Source organism: Mustela putorius, unplaced genomic scaffold, assembly GCF_011764305.1.
Source record: "Mustela putorius furo isolate JIRA1106 unplaced genomic scaffold, ASM1176430v1.1 tig00000589_pilon_pilon_pilon, whole genome shotgun sequence".
Classification (NCBI taxonomy): Eukaryota; Metazoa; Chordata; class Mammalia; order Carnivora; family Mustelidae; genus Mustela; species Mustela putorius.
Window position 1 is genome coordinate 3,231,313 of NW_025421425.1, and position 22,701 is coordinate 3,254,013.

At 43.4% G+C, this 22,701-nt stretch overlaps 1 protein-coding gene and 1 long non-coding RNA gene across 4 annotated transcripts in view; one reads left to right on the forward strand and one right to left on the reverse strand.

The window, feature by feature from the left end:
* CTNND2 (catenin delta 2) overlaps positions 1-22,701 on the reverse strand; it is a 900,906-nt gene that overhangs the window by 251,530 nt on the left and 626,675 nt on the right. The window lies entirely within an intron of this gene.
* Positions 6,090-7,834, forward strand: LOC106006649. Its single transcript, XR_001180904.2, has 2 exons — positions 6,090-6,192; positions 7,482-7,834. It is a non-coding gene; the product is annotated as an uncharacterized LOC106006649 (long non-coding RNA).

A 22,701-nucleotide genomic window follows, 5' to 3' on the forward strand; every position in this document is an offset into this window, starting at 1 on the left:
CCGTGAGAGGATCGGTGTGTGTTATTGTAAATCATTAACTTTCTGTTAATTTGTTACAGCCCCAGGAAACCAGACGCAGACGTGGCCTTTCTAAGCTGACAAGAGACCACGTGGCTGGTGAGACTCCAGGAAGGCGGAGGGAGCTGTCTGAGTCATCCCAAGAGGCACCACCTCCAACTCCTGCCTCTGGGAGTCCTCCCTGTGATCACGGATGGCTCGGGATATACTCTGACTTACCAACCACCGTCTCTCAGTTGTATGTTTGAATCTGCCACCTCTCTGACCTGCGGCTTATTTCTGGAAGCCTGAGCAGCCCTCACTTCCCACCATATTCCTACAGGCTGCCTGGCTTCCAGCTCTGTCCAAGGATTCGGCTCTAAACCACTCACTCTCCAGCCCTTGTTCGCGGAGGGGCCACCGTGCACCCAGCTGTTGGAGATCCAATACTGAACATGGTGAAAGTTCCAGTCCTTGGAGACAATTTTCTTATGGAGATTGGCAATTTACTAAATGCAAAATATATTATTTGTCATATAGCGTTAAGCATGTGTTGGGTTGAATAGTGTCCGCTCAACAATTCACGTCCACATGGGACTTCGGAAAGGAACCTTATTTGAAGTAGTCTTTACAGATGTAATTACGTATCACAAGGAGATCTTACTAGATGAGGACAGACCCTCAATCCAATGACAGAGTCCTTATATGACACGTAAGAGGACACAGAGAGACACAGGGAGGAGAAAGCAATGTCCCGACAGAGGCAGGAACTGGCGTGATGTGGCTCTAAGCCAGCAGGTGCCAAGGGTTGTCCAGCGCCACACGAAGCAAGGAGGCATGGACATTCTCTCCTTCAGAGTCTCTGGAAGGAGCCAACTCTGTGGACACCTTGACTCGACTTCTGATCTCCTCAACTGTTAGAGAATTAATTTCTGTTTCAAGCCACCTTGTTTGTTGTATTTTGTCACAGCAGCCACAGGACACTAATACAAGCGTAAGGGGAAAAATAAAGCAGACAGAGGCAATACTGGTATATGCACGCTCGCGCCCCAAGCTACGACCCATGGGCTAGGTGGGGGTTGTTACTGTGACTACTTTGGCTATGGATCGGCTCCTTGAGAAGCTGACCCTGGAGGTGGTCCTGGGTGGAAGGAATGTTCCAGAACGGGAATAGAGTGACAAGACCCTCAGGCAGGAATGTGTGGGGCATGTCAGACAGGAGGTGAGAGGCCCTTAAATAAATCTTAGCCGAGCAATGGGCTTTTTCTCAGAGTTCAGTTGATTAGGACCAAGGGGGGAAACAATGAGAAATGATTAGCAAAAATTTATGCTATTATTTATCATTTTAAATCTCACGTATTTTAAGTACCAGGGAATTTCTGCTTCTATTAAGGGCCTCGATATTCTAATAGTCTGTTAGATTGCAAAGAATATTATCAATTACATTGTAATACCTATTCAGTATCAATAAAATTCAAAACACTATTTTTTATCTGTGAACACAACTAGACTTTTTCAATAAAATATGTTCCACAATGAAAAATCAACTTCCTACATATGAGCATTTAGCTGCTCTGGAAATTCTAACAGGCTGTGTGTGGTGGTAATAGCCCAAGGTAACAAAGGACAAATTAGTACCATAAACTTTTCGTTGTAAGCCATAATGACTTTACGGAAAATGTTTATATTCTATGCCTATGTACCCATTTTAAAACTAATAGCCCGCAATACTTCCTAGAAAAATCACCTGGACCTGTGAACTTCCAGTGGGAACACAGGGAGGTATGTGATGCTCCCAGTTCAGGTGAGGAGTGAGTGAGTCTAGGTTTCTAGAGCAATGGTGTTTACTTTGTCAATACTGGCAGCGATCAGGATTTGGCCCCACCATTAGATTAGGAATTTAAGAAAAAGCCAGAAAGGCCTTGATCACCCTCAAAAAGTTTTATTATAGGGCACCTGGGTGGCTCAGTGGGTTAAAGCCTCTGCCTTCGGCTCAGGTCATGATTCCAGGGTCCTGGGATCGAGCCCTGCATCGGGCTCTCTTTTCAGCAGGGAGCCCGCTTCCTTTCCTCTCTCTCTGCCTGCCTCTCTGCCTACTTGTGATCTCTGTCTGTCAAATAAATAAATAAAATCTTAAAAAAGTTTTATTATATCTATTAAAGGAAACATAATATTTAATAAAATTAAAAATGACCTAAAAATATACTGTGCCTAAATCATAGAACATAGCACGCTTTCTTATAAATTAGGTAATGATATCATCTGACAGTTCTCTGGGAAAAAAAAATCTTTAAAAAGGAGCTTTTAATGATTCTTATGAAAAATTCTGAACTTCTGATAAAAGCCATAATTATACCGGTAAACACATTCTATAAGCCAGAACACCATCTGCAAAGACCGCACGCTAGGCTCCATGATTCTGGAAGTGAGAAACAGTCACACGGCACCTATCTCGGAGTCTTAGAAGGAAGCTGTGAGTATATATTTGAGGAGTGATTGCTAAGTGGAGTCCAGCGGTGGTATCTAGTGATACTTGTTGTTGGTTTTGGTCCTGCAAATGCTGGTAGCATGTTTCACACACACAATTTCATCTTTGTCACCTCATTTTAGTCCTCCAAAGAATGACAACTCAATTTATTGGAGATAACACTGAACAGAGGTACTTTCTTTAAAGAAAATCTCAAAAGAATCTAACAAAATTTGGTCCAGAAGAGGTACCAAGTGAGAAAGATGTTTGAATATATTCTTTAAAATGAAGTAACAAATCATCTGAAAATATTACCCATGTATTGTCACCTTCCATGAGTATTTAAGAAGTCTTTTTATGAATCAGGAAAAGCTTTAGGTCCTGGGGATAGGAATATTGACTCCTAACCTCAAATTGTTTATAATTTAGCAGAGAAGACAGATTCTAAGTAAGCAATAACCATACATCAAATAAAAGATGTAATTCAAAAAATGCCAGAACTGGGGCAGTTGGGTGGTTCAGTCAGTAAAGCATCTAATTCTTGATTTTGGCTCAAGTCATGATCTCAGGGTCGTGAGATGGAACCCCGCATTGGGCTGGGTGTGGAGCCTGCTTGGGATTCCCCCTATCCCTCTCTCCTGACTTCCTCACTCTCTCTCTCTAGGAAAAAAAAAAAAAAAAAAGCCACAGCTGCTTTTAAAGCCCTTCTGACTGTCTTCTTTCCTTATGCATTTTTATTTGCTTTTCTTTACACTTCAGAACCGTAAGGGACTTCAGCTAGCATCTCCCATGCTTATTGTGTAGACTGAGAAACTCAGGTCAGACTATTTGGTGACCTGACCAAGGTCACAAGCTGATTAGTGCATGGGACCTTGTCAATGATCAAGGTTTGAAGCTTATTCACAGTTACATTTGGCCAAGATACCTCCTCCATCAGTCTGCTCGGCAATGCACACAGACTTTAGTTCCAAATCTTGATTTTTGCGTCTGGACTATAACAGTGGACAATAACGTGGGAGAAGACTTACCTAACAGAGAGAGTTTGTTATTTAAGAAGGAAGAAGACTCCGATGCGGGACTCGATCCCAGGACCCCGAGATCATGACCTGAGCCGAAGGCAGCGGCTTAACCCACTCAGCAGGGAGCCTGCTTCCTCCTCTCTCTCTGCCTGCCTCTCTGCCTACTTGTGATCTCTCTCTGTCAAATAAATAAATAATCTTTAAAAAAAAAAAAAAAGAAGGAAGAAGACTCTTATTCTAATGGCCTAATGGATTAATTTCCTGATAAGCACAGAGTCATGTGGTAAAAGGGAAAGGTATTCAAGAAAGGTAAGCTTTTTTTTTTTTTTAATTTTTAAACTTAATTGATTGACTGATTGATTTATTGATTGATTGAAGTAATCTCTATACACAATGTGGGGCTCAAACTCTCCGTCCCAAGATCAAGAGTCACATGCTCTAAGGACTGAGCCAGCCAGGCACCCCAGGAAGGGTAAACTTTAAAAATCACGTCAGTAGCCATGTCAACGTGATCCAACCAAGACCATCAGGTTCACACCTGGGGTTGAACAACATTGGCCTTATTGTTCCTAACAACAAGAAAGAACACTCCCCCCACCGCCTACCCCAAACAGAACTGCAGGGTATTTCCATAAGATGGTGTTAGAGCAGATTTAGGGAATCTGGGCTTGCACTAGCCACTTTGGGGCAGGAGTTGGTTCTGGATTGGTTGCTGCTGGATGTGACCCAGTATCTTCAATCTAGGAGGGAAGACTAAAGCAAGGCTCCAACTGTGATTGGTGAAGAAGGAGCCGTCATGCCAGTCACACGTCCCAGTCAGCCTGGATGTGATGTGGACAACATTCATGTTTGGTCCGTGTTCAGACCTAAGGAGGGGTCTTGATTTTGCCTTGACCCATCATCGTTAGTGTGGCCTTGTGTGATCCTGGTGTTCTGTGAAATTGTTTCTGTTCAAAAGAACACTCGGGCCAGCTGTGGGTGCCGGGCCAGCTCCTGGCTCCCAGCGGCTGCCCAGTCAGCAGACCCAGGGGGTCTCAGAAAAGGAAATGAAGGTGCCAGAGCTCAATCTTCCTTTCTGCCTCTGGAGCAGTGGCATTCTGGGGGTCAGAGCAGCGTTGTTGAACCCTGTCAACGTGATGCCAGAACCACATGTGAGAAGGCAAGAGAAGAGAAGGAGCCAGTTGCTTTGTCCCCATGAAGCCACACTCTGGCTACCTCTTTTTTTTTTTTTTTCTTTTTTGTATACTTGGCTGGTTATTTTAAAATTTCAGAGACAGCAAGTCTGACACTCGTATGTAAGTACTGATAAGTGACTCTGTGGGTTGCATCTCTTTGCATTTTTCTATTGTTGTTTCTGCTGAAATGCATCAGGAATGGGAGGGAAGCTTTTGGGCATGGTCGCTGTTTAGCTGCCAGAGAAGAAAAAAACCAAGTGGTCAACTCCAAACAATTAGTCACCAGCACCTATGTCAAAGCACAAGCCAAACACACCTAGGCAGGTTTGCTTCAATTTGCCCTTAGAGGAAGCATAAAGAAGCTATGAATAAACTTGGGCACAGTCTTCATACTAGAAAAAGTGAAGTACAGTGTCCAGTGGCCATTCACACGTATTTCTCGTGTCTAGACATTAAATCCAAAGGCATCCCATGTACAGGCATTTTCTTTTGCCATATTTCACTTTACTATTGTGTCTGGATTTTCCTAAATATAAAATGTGGAGGGGATACATACATATTTAGCCTGCATTTTGAATGAGATAACCAACAACCGAGTTTCATTGGTAGTCCGTGCAGGTCATGGGTAAAAGACTATGGACAGAGCAGCTGTATACCACTCCTGTGGGAGATTCTGTATCTGTGCAACTGAATGCATTAGCAAGCTTCTTTTTAAAGTGCCATCATTAAAAAAAAGAGAGAGAGAAAGAGAGAGAGAGAGAGAGAGATGGTATTCATTTCCAGATAACAGTATCCCATTACCTTTAATTTCTATCCATTGATAAAGTCTTAGACTTGGCTTTTATTACCTCTGTGTCTGCCTACCTCTCAGCAGAATGGCTGTGATTAATTTGAAAATTAATCGAAAAGTTTGCAGTGAGGTTAAAGATATTTTCTGTTATGGCTGCCACAGACGTTTATAATTTAAAACGGGCAGGATGGCCGACAGGGCTGATGGAATACGTCAGATTACTGGAAAAAAGAGCAAGGGGCAGATAAGTTTAGTCTTATTTATGCAAACAATAAAAGCGCCACAACATTTCTTTTATCTTTTTCACTAATGAAGAATTATGAGTTCTTCATTAAGCATTTCTTTATTTCCTAGCAGAACGTTTTAAGTTCCATCCACAGCTGTGAACTGAAGCCACAAGGAAACAAATCACTTGGATCTTGAAGAATGCTCATTTAATATCTAATTGTTGAGCACATTTATGTTTTCGTCGTGGGAAAGGACGGAATACAGAAACTGGGCAGAGACTGACTTGATGTAACTGGAGAGGCTCCCAAACCTGCTTGGCTCATGGGGTCCTCTATAAGTCGTTTGTGATGCTCTGGATGGAAGGGCTGCACGGTTATGACGTCATCAAAAGGAACACTGGCAGAACAGAATTTTGAAACTGTCACTAACTCGAGCTCAAGTTTCTGTTGGTGTCCAAAGACGGAGACTCTCTGGAGGAGCCCCTCTGAGTTTGCCTGGTTGTCCTGGGCTACCTTGGTATGTGGTTTGGGAACAGTGGCAAATGAAGATCCTTCCCCATGTTAACGGCCGGAGGTTTTATCTTGTAAGATTTAAATTCAGATTTCAATGAGGCGAAACAGTAGTTAGGTTCAGTGAACATAAACTCTGGTCATTTGGGAAAAGGTTCTTCCTCTTTTGTAACAGTTGTTCCTTTGGTAAGTGTTTGGAAAGGTAGTGTTTTAGGACTTTCAAGGACCTAAATTACAGCATTCTTAATGGTTCCTTACCTAGTTAACAAATGCTTACAATGGAATTCAGGGACGGCACCAGCATATAGCTTGCCTTCTCTCTCTCTCTCTCTTTTACCTTAGCAAGAGTCCAGTAGGATGGAATGTGATGTTCTCAACAAAAGTACCCCGTTTTGGTGGCAAGCACAATTACTGAAAACACTGACTACATCTGGTGTGCCCTTCACCGTCTGAAATGACTGTCAAGGTTTTCCTTCTTGAACTTAATTTTAAGGGACCTCTCTCATACCCACTTCCAGCCTTTTCTCCCGGGTTTGTGGGGCTCTATGGCCTTAGATCGCAGAGAAAGAGGTCACGTGAGAAACACGAGGCCCACAGAAAGCAAACAAGTTCAGTGATGTGAAGACCGTTCTCAGGTGAACGTGATAGGCGCTCTAGATTGACTGGCGCTGGAATTACAGATGTATTAATGGGACTTTACGATAAGCGCTGACCTGACTTTCGTTAGGACGAGGAGAAGTCAACATGGTGGGAGCTCCCACTTTTCCGGCGAGACCTCTGTGCTCCCCACAGCCCTGGGGGCCTCGCCCGCTTCACACCCACCACATTCCGCCCAAGGGTGGTCGCATCAGATCCCATCAGATCCCCTATTCTGTGGCACAGAAGCCTTAGCAACTTGCCCGAGATCGCAGAGACAATCAAGGGATGGAGGCAGAGACAATCAAGGCATGGAGACAGAACCCACATTCGGGCAGACTCACTTTGAAACCCACCTTCCCTACCAAGAGGCGGCACTGTCCAACCAAACACCTTTCATTATCATTTACAAATAACTAGAAGTTAGAATGCACATCTATCCCTCAGAAATTTCATCAGAAGATAAAATCCATTTAATTTAGCACCAACCCCACGTCGATTATGTATGTCTCAAGGGCAATGGCTTTCTGTCTTTAAATCAGAGCTCGTATCTTTTGAAAATTATCAGTAAGACACAGAAACATTTTATCCCGCTGACTTTGCTGAAGCAATGACATTATGTTTAAGCAAACATCTCTCTTATGTTTTGTCCATTTACAGCTTCACGCAACCTCATTCCAAGGATTCCAGGGCCCAGAGTCAGGTGGTGGAACAGCGAAGGAATGGGTCTTACCTGGAGAACGAGCAACGTTTCCCATCAGCTCTTAAACACGAACCTTCTCCTTTCTTTCCTGACCTGGTCTCTGAACTGTACTTGCTCCCACATGGGGCGCATTCCTCCCAATTCCTTCCAAACGTCTTAGGTTCTGCATTTCTCTGGCTTTTGCAAGTCACATAGGATTCATTCAATTAATGACTATGATGTCAAATACAATCGGCCGTCTGGAGGTTTATGTCTGTAAAGATTTATTCTGCTTGAAGTGCAATAAATAATACCGTCCAGATAGAAAACATTTTCTTAATTTGTGTTATTCTACTAACCTTAGTGTTTTCCTCTTTAAAGTTTTCCATAAGGATTTGCTATGCCAATCAAAATCTGCTGGTTGGAATTAAAAACAGGTGTTTTCTTTAAACAAGGTCTGGTCTAAAACACTTATCTTTCCATATCTTCAGTGTGTTCACATTATATTCATCTGTATTTATTGGTGTCATATATTACCTCGTCCCAAAACTATTTAATATTTTCTATCAAGATCCCCCAATGGCCAGCAAAATGCCTTCCATTGAAAGGATCCGGGAAATGACGCCTGTATAAATCGAATAAGCTAAAACTTTGACTGGGTTTATAAAATTTACATACAGTAACCAACTTTAATATACAGAGTAATAGGGACACCTGGGTGGCTCAGTGGGTTAAAGCCTTTGCCTTTGGCTCAGATCATGATCTCAGGGTCCTGGAATCGAGCCCCGCATCAGGCTCTCTGCTCAGCAGGGAGCCTGCTTCCCGCCCCCCGCCCCCGCCACCTGCTTCTCTGCCTACTTGTGATCTCTGTCAGTCAAATAAATAAATAAAATCTTTAAAAAATATACAGAGTAATAAGCCTTTTTCATCATTCTATAAACATTGGTGGGCAATTAAGTTTTCTTCCCCATGACTCTGTGAGGCAGGGCCCGTGATTATCTCGACTTCATAGGTGAGGAGACTGTGGTTCGGAGAACTTGAGAGACCTGCCCAGTTTGTTGGAACGAAGATGGAGGGTCACCTTGGGTTTCAAGGAGTCCATAGCTGGCTCTGGCTGCAGGCAGCAGAGCCCCTTCCTTCCATGGCTGTGGTTCTCAGGGATGGTTAAGGAAGGCGGACTCTGCGTGGGCACAAGGGAGGAATTTAATCATACAGAGTGCACTGAACGCTGTCCTCTTTGCCATAACAGAATTGAGCACACTTGAACTTCCTGGTGCTCTTCAGAGAGAATCTGACTTTAAGTAAGTATCAGAGGTATAGACTAAGCTCAGAGGCAAGATCTCCAGGAAGGTTCTCTTCCACTAAGGTCATGGAAAGCATGTATTTCCTTAAGCTGCAAAATCATTCAGCTTTATTCTATGCAGGTAGTTACAAAAATAAGCAAGCAGAGATTTGGTCTAGTTTTTTTTTTAAACTTCAAGTAGAAGTGTGTAAGATCTAAAAATATTTCCTGAGTTAGGAAAAGCAGGTATCATCATCCTTTGCAGGTTTGAACATAATTGGTTAAAATGTTGGTTAAAATACAACACACATTCTGGTAGTCCAGACAGAAACTGCAAAAGGCACCATCTTAGGTGGGAAACAGGCCAGCTCGGCTGAGCATCTCCATTTCAGAGTTGTGGCGGGTGGCTTGGGTTGCTGTTATCCCTCAAAATTGGTATTCTGCTCATTTCTTGACTGGTTTTTTTGGTTGGTTTGGTTGGTTGGCTGGTTGCTGAGTTTGCGAAGTTCTTTATTCTGGATGACACCAGAACTGGAGGTTTATGGATGCGTCTTAAACACCTTCCCTTCCTCTCCGCTGATGTGGGCCATCTCTGAGCTCTCCTACGTATGTATGCCTTGATCTATTTCTGTTCTGAGTCTTTGCAGTATCTGAGACTTTACACTTACTGCCTATTGTGTGATTCAGTACTTCCTTGAGGGTTAAATAGAAGATGGGAAAGAGGCCTGAATGAACAGTGGGGGGAGGGGATGAAACACAACCTTACTTTCTGGGGAATGTGCCCTTGTCCCAATGGCAGCAAGGACTCCCAGGCTCCTTCTGCTACTGGTGGGCCTCTTGCGACTGCCGGACATCGTTCCCAGAAAGAAAATGTGTATTTGCTGGTTTCACACACAACCCCACCAGAGCTTTCGGGAGGCAAGTGCGAGACAAAGCAGCATCTTTGGATCCTGGCCTTTATTAGTGTTTGTTGTGCAGCTAGGGCGGAATCATGTATTTTTGGGAACAGATTCTTGGAAGGAAAATCACCATACTATAACCTAAAGAAAAATTCAACCTTGTCTCATTTTCTCTGAAATGCAAAATCCATAAAGTTGTCGAGAACATAAAAGTGACCCAGCCTGGGTGGACGGGGACAGAAGGAAGGACGGACACTGTCGTCTCGGGAGACCATAAATACTTGTACGGGCCTGCTCTTCAGCAGGCGTTGGGGAAAGTGACACTGCAAATCAAAGAATAATATCCCAGTTCTTCCCTCTGGCTGACCATGCTGCACACAATCAGACACGGGAACTGCGAACTCAATTTCCAAGGCAGTCTTGTCGCCGGAGCCACACCCCACAGACTCATTACCTCTTGCTTTGAAAACTGTGATATTTCCTAATGGGCTCTGTCTCTCTCTCTCCAGGCTGGAGAAACCACCGGCCCCCAGTTTATCCCGCATACCACCACTGCTGCGATGCTTCTAAAGCAAACTAGACTGTCTTACTGACCTTCTAGAAACTCTACATTGTACGCGGTGCCTCACAGAAAACCGTGCTCCAGGACAGCCCCGTGTGCTCCCCCTCCTTCCTCCGCTTCCTTCTGCACGGCGTGTAGGTCCCTACACAGGTCTGTCACTTCCTCCATTGCTCACGTGGGCCATTTCCCATCTGCTGAAATGCTCTCCTGCTTGAGAATTAGGACCTTAAAAGCCCTTTCCCAGTGACAAAGTAGTTGATAATATCCATAGGTGATATTGGAATGGGAACACAGATACTGATGATATCATCCGCGGGGCACAGCATTCTGGAGAAAATACTGTCTAGTTCTTGGCACTCGGGAAATTTTCCAGGCTTCTTCTGTGGTGAGCCAGCAGAACGTGCAGCACTGCTCCTGCTGAAATTTCACATGGATCTGTTTAATTGGTTGATGATGGCTTTCTCCACTAGGGAAGTGGACTCTGGGGACAGGAGTCATGCCATGCTCAACTCATTTTAATGTTCCCTCTGGCTTGCAGACTGGCTTATTTTACTGTCACGTGCTCAGTGAGCAGATGAAATGATTCCAGGATAAAAACATTTCAAAGATAAAAGCAATAACAAGAATAGAAAGTACAGATTGTTTATGCCAATATCATGTAAGGGCTAACTTGATAGTTATTTGCTCTCTCGTCTACTGACCCTCCCTGACCTCATTCACTCACTCATTTGCTCCCTGAGTATTTAGTGAGAGTCAATGAAGCATTTTTCGCTATAGTGAGGAACGGTCCTAGAAGTTTCCATCTGCAAAGTTGAGGGTGGCGTTAAGAGGGAAGAGACACACAAGTAAGACAGGGTCTCTCATCCTTGGGGCTAGTGACATTTTGGATAATCTCTCTAACTAGACACCAAGAGCATCCCCCTTCCCGTTCTGACAACCAAAAAATGTCTCCAGATACGGCTCCATATCCCCAGCGGGTAGGGGCCCAAATCACCCCCCTGTTGAGAACCACCGGTAAGGGGACTATTTCTGATGGTACCACAGAAAGCTCACAGGCAGACCAATCTTTTTGGTCCCATTAATGGGCCTCTGCCGAGTTCTCTTCTGCTGATAAGGCTGTCAAAAGGCAGAGTAGTTTTCCTGAAAGGATTCCAGTGAGTTCCTGGTCTAGAACCGTGAACATGAAAGAAAGACAGGCGCGGGTGTAGAGCGGTTCCCTCTTGCTACCTGTGTGTCGGATACAGAAGTGACTGAGAGGGGTCAGCCCGGCGTGAGGTTTGGAGGACCCCAGGCCACCTGGTGGCGGGTGGAGTGCAATACTCCAGAAGGTCATCAGGCACCCTAGTGCAGCCTGCTGGTTGACAAGCCTTCCAGGGCACGTCATGCCTTCTTCGTGCTGATAAAACTGTAGGAGAACAGATGACTATTTTATGCCAGTTCCTCACACATCGCTCTGCAGTCAGCGCACATATTTGCAAGAAGCAGTGTCTGGGAATCCCTGTACTAAATGACTCTTCTCATGTATTTTAACGTCTTCGTCATTCTCCTATTACCCCACCACATGCTTTTCGATCACAGAGTAGAGCTGGCAGAGCATTTTCAGTCCTTACATTCCTGGGGAGAGTAATGCTCTTCTCCTGATCTGGCATCTCAATGAAACTTAGATTTCACTGGAAGTCAGATCCTTTCAGAGCTGCTTCCACGAGCACTGTGGCGGCAGGAAGCCAGCCTCATACCTCAGGCTTAATAGATTTTTCTCTAATAAACCCCAGACATCAGAGCAGCGCAAAACCCTTCCCATCAGGGAACCCAGCATATGTTGCATTGTAACAAGGTCCACCGGCTAGGCAGGCGACAGACATGCAGGGCGGCGGGGCTGGAGAGCCGGCAGAGCGAGAACATTTGGAGGGGCTGGCTTGGACCCTGCTCTCCTCTCCTTTCTCCCCAGAAACACAGTGGATTCCATCTGGCCATCCCAAACCCCTCTAAAACACTGACTTGTCAACACTGCACGATGAGCGTATGCTCAGACACCAGGTGGGGAAGCAAATTATTCAAGGTCACACAGGAAAACCTTAAAGAAGCTCAGAAAAGGCTTGCGTGTTGCAATTCCTCCTCCAAGGCAAGAGAATCTGGTAATCATTAATTCCTTAGGGAATTCCTTAGGGAAATAAAATGAGCCAATCACGGTAAGTATCACTTTGCCTGCTCTTTTCACTGTCATGTGCATGTGCCCACACATGCACACCTTTTTTTTTTTTTAATTGAATAATTTACAAGAAGCATTAAATTTTTTCAGCTTTGGAGGAAATCACTGCATCTGGATACCCAGAAGGTATCTTCACCATGACCAGGAGAAATGGCCATCATGCTTCTAAAGTTCGGGAAATTAAAAACACACTACCACCACCCCAAGAATTTTAGATCATATTTAAAAACATTCCTATGTCGATTCTTTGTAAAGTTTTGACTGAGGTGTATTTAAACAGAAACGTTCTGTACATTCTCTATAATTTTCATTTATTCTTTTTCTCCTACTGATCTTTCCCAGGAAGATCATACAGAAGATTGGCCAGTGAGAAGATTCTTGGGTCCCTGTCCCGCTCTTCATGTATCGCACTATACGAACTAGTGTGTCTTTTTTATAGACGTTGTGATGGTTAGTTTCAAATGTCAGTTTGATGAGGTGACACTACCCAGTTATTGAATCAAACACTAGTCTAGGTGTTGCCTTGAAGGTATTGTGTAGATGTGGTTAACACTGACAGTCCAGTTGACTTAAAGGGAAGGAGATTATCTTCCAAATGTAAACGGGCTTCCTCCAAGCACTGGAAGGTTCGTAAGAGTAAATGTGAGCTTTCCTGAGGAAATTCTGCAGCATGAACTCCTGCCTACGATTCCAGCCCTGTCCTACAGTTTGAAGAACTGTCCTACAGTTTGAAGAACTTGCTAAGCCCCATGACTGCACGAGATAATTCCTGAAAATCGCTCCATGTGTGTACATATATGTATATATACATACACATGTATACCCATTTGCATACCTATACAAACTGACACACACACACATACTTGTATATAGATGTATAATATAAAAGAAAACGAAGAGAAACTCAGAGCCCTCTATTGAAGCTCTTGAATGGTGGCTCTGTCTGGTAGAACAGGAAGTCAAAGAAGCCTCCAACTCCTTTCTGGCACAGTCCTCACACCTCTTCCTCACGTCAAGAGCTGGAGTCCGTTCCCATGAATCCAGCTGGGCTAAGGGATTTGCCTGAACTAACAGAGGCCTCGAGGCTTCCACCTCAGGCTCATGGGATGTTCACTCGGCAACTGTCCCCCTTGAACCCAAGCCACATGGAGTACGCGTTCCTGTCAGGTGTCCCAGCCACCAGTGCCAATGGCCTGCATAATGGTGCACCATCTCAGAGGCCTGGGGGCCGCCGAATGGGCCGCCCCAGAACAGGTTGCCTTGACCTAGGATTATTTGATCTGATTATTTCTGAGAGACTGCAGATGCAGGAGAAGCTCTGAAAACAGAGTAGAAGTTACCCTTTGGTGAAGGGAAGTTTCTCTTTTTAAGTTCCCTTCTCTGTACCAGGAAGAGAGGATGATTGTAAGTTACAAGACATTTGCCAACAGAGGAGACAGGGCCTTAAATCCGCATCACAAACCTTCCCCTTGCTTACCGTGCTTTCCTGGTACCCTCCCCCAGCTTCCCGAGCTCTTCTCCCCACACCCCTCCTCTAGCCTTATCCTCAGCTGGAGATGGTCGGTGACACTGGGGCTCGGGCCATCTTGGGGAGTGAGGATTCCTGCGTTTCTTCCACGAGTATACATGTTAATGAACTTATTTGTTTTTCTCTTATTCATCTATCTTTTATTATGGGGTGGGAAGCGTGTGTCAGCCAAAAACTCAGAAGGGGAACGGGAACATGACTGTTTTTTGCCTCCTCTGTCCCGTCCGATAAGGCCCTTACAGGACTGCAGTCCTGCCGGCTTCCTACATATCCTGTGAGGACACCAAAGTGAGGATGACCCAGCCAAGCCCCAAGGACCCAGAGAACGAAGACGTTATAACACCTTGTGGTGGGAAGCCAGCAGATTTTGAGGGGATGGTTGTATGGGAATAAATGAGTAGAGCCCGTAGGAAGAGCTTTCTTAGATTGTTCTTCAGGCCTCTGCAGGTGTTTCAGCCAAGGACACTCTTCACACTAATTAATGAAAACACCCACGCGACAAGAATTCTGAAAATACCCAGAAAGCAATGTGTCCAAATGCTGTAGTGATGTTGTCAAATTCTTTCCCACCAGACAACAGCGATAGGTCTCTGAAGAAGCATGTGAGACACTGTTGTTAAGAACACCCAGTCCGGTGTTGAATGGTTCTCGCTCATCTGCGTTAAGACTGTGGCCGAGCAGGGAGCTCATCTCTGATGATTTTTGCTAGTATTTTAAAAGGGATAAACACATTGTACTGCATATTTAAAAATTTTTTTTTGTATATTATGATGCTCTGATGTCTCAAACACTTTCTGGTTGGGTTGGGGAGAGACTCCTCCTTCGTGGGAGGGCTGGCTCCTTCTTAGAGAAAGCAAACCAACCCAAGGCCATACCTCCTCTGTCTGAGTTGTCTACCCCAGGATATTAATTTTAAGGCAGTCTTCCTCTACCTCATCATCCCAGGGCCAGGTATCAGGAAGCCAGAGACTTAGGACCCACTGGAATTGCTCAAACTTGCCGGTCCTATAAATTACTGTTCACCTTGCCCTGCTTAACATTCCCATAGGAACCTCAATAAAGGTGCTACAAAACCCCCTACAGCTCCAAAATGGAGTCATCAACCTGGGGCTTAGAATCTAACCAAACTGTAGTTTTGATTTCTTCCAGAAATGCAGTCTTAACAGGTGAGAGGAATTTCTGGTCAGCACCAGTGAGGTAATCTGTCACATGGGCCCTCTCTACCCTCCAAGGGACGCCGACAAGGCAGTCCACCTAAGGAGACCCCCAGACTTCCCCACAGGGAAGTGACCTCACCTCACACAATCCTTTACGTTTCTTCTGCTGACTGTCGCGCCCTGTTAATGTCCAGACAATCCTTCCATGTCCTACAGCTCCGGAGAACTCCTTTCTGCTCGCTCGGGGTGATGCCGCCCAATGTATGAATTGTTTAAGAAGCCCAATTTAATCTTTGAATTTAGTTGGTTGAATGTCATTTTCTAACACAGGCCATGGCCCGAGTGCTATGCTCCCCTTCCTGACTTCTGCTTCCTGACCACCCTGGTTTCTCCCACATGGACCCCGTACGGTGTGGAGGGCCTCCCGTCCCCAGGACCTGGGATTATAATAAACTTTGTTTTCCCGAGCCTCTCCTCTGTGTCCTCTTGTGGCCACGTCTGACTAAATGTTTCGTAAAAGAATACAAAACACTCTTTTAAGCCACTTGGAAATTGCCCTAAAATACAGATACTGCAAATACCACTTCCCTCATCTCTGCTGCGCTCTGGCCCTGGGCTACACTGGGCTGTTTCACTGCAAAATGAGATGGCTCTTCCCTGGGAGGGGTGCTCATGTCTAATATTTACTGTCTGAAGCGCCGCAGTTAGGAGCAAAGAGTAGAAAACAAAGATCAGAATGAGAAGAAAACAGAGCAAGAATACAAATGTGTTTTAAACAGACTCACTCAGGCAGAGGTTCAAAGTTACACAGTGATACTTCCTGGTGGTGAGACTCTGTGGAAGGTCTGGTTCAGAAAACGCTATTAAAATAACATGTTCCCAACATAATGTATAAAATAATTATACATTATAATGTATAATGTTAAAAAAATACAAAGCTTCAAGTGAAGACTCTATGCAAATCGATACAATAATTTTTCTGAAATATAAAAATATTTTCAAATGCCATGTAATTTAGATTTTTGTATAAAAAGAGGGCAGTCAATAATCTGAAAAACAGGAAAGGTGACAAATAAAGATTTTGACGTTACTGGTGACCGTTAGGGAAGTAACATTAAATTCGGTGTTAGCAAGACGTATCACGGATGAGTTAGTAGGCAAAGAATTAATCTGTGCAAAGGTTATTAAATCACTCTGATATTTCTCTAATAACAACTCGCCCAAGACTAGGACTCTAGATATTTTAACTGTCACTGGCTCACACGTCTTGGAAAGAAGGGTCTTGCTCTGTATGTGAGTTGATGCGGGGGGCGGGGGAAGGGTGCATTTTCTGTGGGACACCCAGCCACAATCACGCACTTGCCTGTGTGTACTTGTACTTCACCTTGGCCCAGAAGGGATTCAAGGTGGTTTCTTTCTCTCTGACAAAAAGTTTAAAAATTACTAAAATGAAGGTTCTGAATATAGAGACAAAGTGACCCATTACACGTTAGAAACAGGGTAATGGGGGGGGGGTGCTTGGTGGCTTAGTTGGCTAAGGTCGTGACCTTGGGATCCTGGGATCTAGCCCTCCCCGCAAGTCTCCTGCTCATCAGGGCATCTTCTCCCTCTGCCCCTCCCCCCATTCCATTCATGTGTGTGCCCGTGCGTGCACACATTCTCTCTCTCTCTCTCAAGTAAATTTAAAAAAAAAGGAAGAAAGTAACAGGGCCATGGGTGTGCATTCTCTCCTGGCCTTTTGTGTATACAGGCCAGGTCTCTTGGTTTTGCCCCAAAGTGGGAAAAGCAGGCCGGCGTGAGCTTCTTTATATTCTGGGAATTCCCTCCACCAAACCTGCTGACGGAATAATTCGTTATTTGTAGCATGCTGACACCGAGCTGAGGCCCTGGCCAGCTACCCGGTGTCCTCCCGGTGGTGTGCGACGGAGACTGACAAACACTAGTTATAAAATCCACCGCTGAAAAGGCAGTGAACTCTCCCAAGGACAGAATCACTTAGCATTTTTATTTGGCTTCCAGATATTAAGACAGCCTCTCAGGATCCCGCTGAACAAACCAAGGGACATTTGTTTCCCTCTCTCTGGACAGCAGGACTCCCTAAGGGCGAATCCTCTGGGCTTCTGAGGTCAATGTAGGAAGCTGTGAGCGGGGGCGCCGGGGTGTCTCAGTGGGTTAAAGCCTCTGCCTTCGGCTCAGGTCATGATCCCAGGGTCCTGGGATTGAGCCCCACGTCGGGCTCTCTGCTCAGAGGGGAGCCTGCTTCCCTCTCCCCCTCTGCCTGCCTCTCTGCCTTCTTGTGATTTCTCTCTCTTTGTCAAATAAATAGATAAAATCTAAAAAAAAAAAAAAAAAAAAAAAGCAAGCAAGCAAGCAAGCAAGCTGGGAGCCCCCAGCAGGCTTTGGTCTTTCCAGCCCACAACTAGTACTGGTAAAAGGGAAAGAAAGGGAAAGCAGTGTGGAATCCACTGGATTTTGTAGCTCTATCAGCGAGTTAATGCGCTCACCATTTCCCCTCCTAAAAGTCAGCTTGAAGTTGAAATACTAGGATGGCAGGCCTTAAAAGAACTTAGGGACTCCCCAGACCAGCAACAGTAGACAAGTACTTAACATAAAAGGCTTACATCAAAGGCCCAAGTTAACCAAATTTTCTGAAATTCATTGAAAAATCACTCTGTGTCACTGTACAGATTCTCGGTGTTGATAAAAGTTACCTCTCGTTTTGCAGGCAGAGGTAGCACTGAGGAAACACACCTTACTGCCAGACTTCCGAAATGTTAGCTGCGAGGATCTAATGACCAACTTTGTCCTCATGTGACCCCAGCATCATGGCCATCTGTCTCCGACTGCGGGAGCCGATCGCTTTGGAACAAAAGACACAGGACTACCAGTTGAACTTACTTGATTCTAAGTAAAAAGAACTTATTTCCCGAATGCAGCTTTAGCTGAGCACGGCCAATCACATCGGACGACGGGTCCCTGGCCTCGTTTTCATAATGATCATAAACGTACACAGAAGCCCAAATAAAGAATAAGGAATTAACTTCACGAATGCGCTTGGAAGGGGACATAAAGGTGCAGAGTGTCCCTGCATTTAACTCTCTGCTGTAATAAATGCCACAGACAAACAGAGTTAAATGGGTTAATTAGTCGCCCGTGGCTGTTTTAATTGTGGTGTTGAAAATCCGCGATAAAGCAGTAGGAGAATTCTCATTGGCGGGTACCTGCGCTTTCATGGGAGAGTCCGCCTGGGATGATGGCATCTCTAAATCATCGCATAACTGATCACCTCTCCTCCTCCTTTACTTCTCATAATTAGCTGCACACTATTAAGTTAATGCACATTTATCTACAACAATTCACTTCAGCCTGCAAAGAATCTTTCTAGTCCATAATTACACTCCAGCTTAATGAGCATAATTTCCACTGCACATATTTTAATAAAGAAGCTGCCATCATGGGTTGGCTTCCCATGTCGAAACTCTTCCAGGAAACACCACAAGGAGAGACAAATGCTTCCTACTCGTGAATTGCCACAAATGTACGCGGATGATTGGAAGTCTACTTTCGATGAATGAGAATGTTGGGAAGGGCATGTCTCTTGAGGAAAGGATGTGGGGGATGCTCCCACACCCCCACTGTCCAGAGGGCATGAACAGCAGGGGCCTCCCCGTCCATCATTACCCAGGCCGGGTTGACAGGTCAGTTGTGCCATGTGGAACTGGAGGGTTGACCTCATTAGTCTTTAAGTGTCTAGCCCGAGGTATGAAAACATCTACAATTTATTTGGGATCTGTACCCGCAGGGAATGGCCTTTTGAGTGCCTCAAATCCTGCCACCACTAGATGTCATTAGTTATTAACTGGGACACTGATACATGAGACCTTTTAGAGATTTTTATTAACTTGAAAGATCTTAAGCAACCAGGACCTTTCTCCAAAGCTCCCTTGTGGGAGACCAACTAACTGACCGTAAGAGAGAGCCTTCCTACTGGCTTGCCACCGAAATGGCAAACACTTAGCAGTGCGACTTAATGGGACTAAACATATTTTCCAAGTATTGTAAATCTGTCCTAAGAATAATAAAAATCATCTGATTTAAAGGAAAATCAACAGTTCTAGTAGGTCATTATATTTTGCATAAACATTTAACTATTACGATGATTTCACAAAAAAGGTCTGCCCATGTCTTTGGTTTAACATTTTAATCAAGCAAACCCTTCATTGGTTCTGTTTGTTATTCTGAGGAAAGAACAAGGCATTTGCTTGCTCTGAGTTTGCAACTTAGAAAAGGAAGAAACAGCATCCTAACAACGGTTAAGAAAATGAGCCTTGAGGGGAGTGAGAAATGGCCACTGGTGGGCAGAAAAATATAAAATAAGAGAACAACAAAGGAAGCAGATTATCACACCACTGGCAGCAAAACCCAAGGAAACACGGCTTGGGATGTGCTCCCAGAAGCGGCAGGAGGTGGGATTCACGGGTGCTGCGTGAAATGGGGGCTTTTAGACATGCCTGATGTCAGTGTTCTTCTCGACAGTTCAGGTATTCCATGAGACACAGGACATGTGTCTCCTATCTCAAATATTTCTGTATTTCCTTTTCTAGATGTATATCCGAAACTTAAAGCCAAAAAAATTCTGAGTAAATTTAGAGTCATTTCCGTAAAGTCCCTAATCAATTCCCTCCATCACCAAAGGTACAATTTGAAATGAACAATGAAGGCATATAAAGCATTATCACACTATTTACACTAAATGGAATAAAAATTATATAATGAAGGCTCATTTATATTGTCACAGTATGCATTTTTCCATAGTGTCAGCTTTCAACCATTTAGAACGCATGTGTCTTGTGTGAAGAGTTACTTAGACTTGTCCTTATTTCTTTGAAATGATGGGTTAGTTTCTTTTTTGGAAATAGGATTTCTGTAACAGTGAGTGAGGTGCCTATTGACATTTTCCACCTTCATACTGTTCCAAAGCTTTTCCAGTAGTATTCCTATAGGTGTCTGAATGTGTGGGATGTTAGATAACAGAACTGGCCTGAATTCATTTTGATCATGGCATTAATGCTCACTCTGTGTCTTTTCTTTTATGAAACTGTTTCATTAAAAAAATACATAACACAGCTAAGGGTGTGGCGTGTGAAGGCAACCTGTCTTGGGTTGAGCTCAGGTCCTCCACTTAATGGCTGTGAGACCATGAGCAAGGTACAGGGACTTAATTTGCTCACCTGCAAAGTGGGGGTATGCCAGAATGTAGCCTACAGGCATGCAGAGGAGTGAAGGAGGTATGGCTGGGAAAGGCCTTAGAACGATTCCTACCCCAGCAAGCAATGCTGATTCACTCACCTTTCCTTGTTCCCAAGCCTTGACAGATATAAGAAAAGGACTTCATAACACTTTGGGGCCCTTAAATCTGAAAAAATTTGAAATCCATTATGTGCTATAAGGGGAATGCTGGAAAAGTGTTTTCTCCAATTTACTGATCTTGATCAAAATAGACAGTCTTCCATTTGGAAAGGGCACACTGTTTCTTCACTTAAGAATTTCAACCTAAATATACGTTATGTCCATACCTCATATTTAACTGAGCCACAGCACATATTTATCTTATAGTATTGTAAAAGGATCAAAGGATCAGACATAGATTTGTGTGTTTCATACAAAGGAATCAGTGCTCTGATCTCAACAATGACTATATGCATACGAAGTTCACAATATATGTTTGCCATTAATGTAAATACTTTAAAAAAGTGCCTCTTTTTGAAATTGCTGCCAGAGTCCTCTCTAGACTTGCCCTTTGGAACCCTGCAGAATGATTTTTACAGGAGTAAGCCCTCCCCCTCAGAATACGGAGGACATCATCAATATTTACATTCACAGAACAGAAACTAAGAGGCAGAAACCTTCAAAAACTACAGAATACAAAAATTATACTAGTGATTGTAAATTATAGACCACGGAGCCTTGAACTTCAAGATTATGTTAATGTTGGGAATGTTAATCTCATAACAATTATTTTTCAAAAGGTGCCATGTTTGGAAAACATGGACATTCACAAACATTTTATTTCCCCCCCCCTGAATTCTAAGTCACAAATTCTTCACAATGAACTTGAATAAAATTTATATCTAAACCTTCAATTTTAAGTTTACCTTCCATGAATGCTGGAATGTAGTGGAATTTGTTCTCACTGGAATGTACTAGAATTTGTTCCCTAATATGGGGCTCTTTTTTTTTTTTTTTTTTTTTACAAACAAAAAAAGTACTAGTATGGTAGGATTTTTGCCACTATGTTACTTCTTGGTTACTTCTAAAATTCTAGCAAGCAGCTACTAATTTATACACCCAGAGACCCACATGGTAAGTAATGTATTTACATGTAGTTAATATACATTAGCTAAAAACGAATGATGAAATATCATGCATAATAATTTTGCAACTTGACAGGTATATTACCGTATTTTTAAAAGCCCTCTTTTTGTATACATTCAAAGGAAAACAATATGGTAATAAAATAAATCCAGCCATTGTGACATTTAAACTGTGAGAATTCTCATGTTTGTGCAGTGTCAGATTTCTGGCTGGCTGGATTTTTATTCAATAGGGAGACAAGAGATTATGGACTGTTCATAAAAAATACAAGATCCCTGCTTTAACACATGGTAACTTTGAAAGCTGTATCAGGGAGGGATCAAGTTCTTTTCTCTCTAAATCAGTGTCTTATATTCTACTTCTAGACTTTTCTTGGTTGGCATTATTGGATGATGGCAATCCAATTCTCAGCCTTGTTACTGCAAGAAAGTTTAAAATAGCAGATGAGAAACCTTCGGTAACCAGCAGATAGAAAAAGCTAACCAAGTAATAGTTTGTGTGAATGCCATGTGGAACCAAACATAAAAATATTTATCTCAAATTGTATGATACATTTCCAGGAAGCAATCTACTAATTATAATGCTCTAGCACTTGGCAATAAAATATAAAATATCTACAGGAATAAAAGGAAGATGTGAATCATTGTCGTCCCTAGGACTCTAGCACCACTTTTCCAAAGTTTTTAGCAATGAGCCACAATATGAGATATTTCTACTGTAATTCAGTTCTCACAGATCCAAGCACATGCACAAATATATGTACAGTGAAGAGGGAAAGAAAGGAGTCCTTACTACGGCTGATGACTTTTGAAAGATGTCCTTTTCTGAACTGTTCTATTCTACTCCGTTCTATTCCATTAAATTCTTTTCAAAACACAGGTCTTGACAAAAAAAGCATTTTACTATTCACTGATGTGTCACAATCTGCACTTTAAAAAATCTCATATGTACGTAACAAAATTTACTTATTTATTACACATATGTACAATTATATGTGTATGTAATACTTATATACACACATGTATATGCGAGTGTATGTATATAGCTATGCATATATATTAATATAAGAGAGCTAGATAATCATGCATACTCACTTATCACATATAAAATTTTGTATATCAAATATAAACTGTTTGACAATTTGCATAAAATTACCTTTAAAGGCTAAAGTTAGACTGGGGGAGAA